Source organism: Triticum aestivum, chromosome 3D (assembly GCF_018294505.1).
Source record: "Triticum aestivum cultivar Chinese Spring chromosome 3D, IWGSC CS RefSeq v2.1, whole genome shotgun sequence".
Taxonomy (NCBI): domain Eukaryota; kingdom Viridiplantae; phylum Streptophyta; class Magnoliopsida; order Poales; family Poaceae; genus Triticum; species Triticum aestivum.
Genome location: NC_057802.1, coordinates 259363114 through 259364702, shown reverse-complemented (window position 1 = coordinate 259364702; position 1589 = coordinate 259363114).

Sequence of the window (1589 nt, the reverse complement as noted above, 5' to 3'; positions counted from 1 at the left end):
AGAGGGTGATGACTCAATATAAAAGTAAATAGATAGACCCTTCGCAGAGGGAAGTAGGGATTTGTAGAGGTGCCAGAGCTTGATTTTTGAAACAGAGATAAATAATATTTTGAGCGGCATACTTTCATTGTCAACATAACAACCGAGAGATGGAGATATCTTCCATGCTACACACATTATAGGTGGTTCCCAAACAGAATGGTAAAGTTTATACTCCCCCTCCACAAACAAGCATCAATCCATGGCTTGCTCGAAACAACGAGTGCCTCCAACTAACAACAGTCCCGGGGGAGTTTTATTTGCAATTATTTTGATTTGATTTGCATAAAGCATGGGACCGGGCATCCCGGTGACCAGCCATTTTCTCGTGAGTGAGGAGCGGAGTCCACTCCTCTTGAGAATAACCCGCCTAACATGGAAGATACGGACAGCCCTAGTTGATACATGAGGTATTCGAGCATACAAAACAGAATTTCATTTGAAGGTTTAGAGTTTGGCACATACAAATTTACTTGGAACGGCAGGTAGATACCGCATATAGGAAGGTATAGTGGACTCATATGGAATAACTTTGAGGTTTAAGGGATTGGATGCACAAGCAGTAGTCCCGCTTAGTACAAGTGAAGGCTAGCAAAAGACTGGGAAGCGACCAACTAGAGAGCGACAACAGTCATGAACATGCATTAAAATTAATAAACATTGAGTGCAAGCATGAGTAGGATGTAATCCATGATGTTGATTTGTTTCAACTACATGTGTGAACATGTGCCAAGTCAAGTCACTCGAATCATTCAAAGGAGGATACCACCCCATCATACCACATCACAACCATTTTAATAGCATGTTGGCACGCAAGGTAAACCATTATAAGCTCCTAGCTAATTAAGCATGGCATACGCAACTATGATCTCTAATTGTGTAACACCCCGAATGTAACTTTCCATATTTGTAACTCCAACTCTTGCCATTTTCGGCTATGTGTTATGATATTCCCTCCGTGGTTGGGTTTTGTCTCTCGTTTTGCATTTTGTGCATGTCATGCATTTCATATCATGTCATCATGTGCATCTCATTTTGCATACGTGTTTGTCTCATGCATCCGAGCATTTTTCCCGTTGTCCGTTTTGCAATCCGGCACTCCCACCTCCTCCGGCGCACCCCTCTTGTTTTCTTTTCGTGAGCGGGTGTTGAATGTTCTCGGAATGGACCGAGGCTTGCCAAGTGGCCTTGGTATACCACCGGTAGACCACCTGTCAAGTTTCGTGCCATTTGGAGGTCGTTTGATGCTCCAACGGTTAACCGGGTAACCGCAAAGTCCTTTTGTGTGTTGCAGAAAAACCCCATTCCAAACAGCCCAAAACCCCTCTAAGTCTCTTCCATGCTCTAGGTCGTTCGATCATGATCGTGTGGGCGAAAACCGTGCTCCATTTGGAGTCTTCTAGCTCCCTCTACCTATAAATATGTGAGACTCCCCGAAATTTCCGGATCCCCGAAACCCTAGCCTCTCCCTCCGCGCGCCGGACGTGTCCGCCCGGCGCCGGACGAAAGCCGCCGCCGCCCCCGCCCACTCACAGCGCGCCACGTGGCGG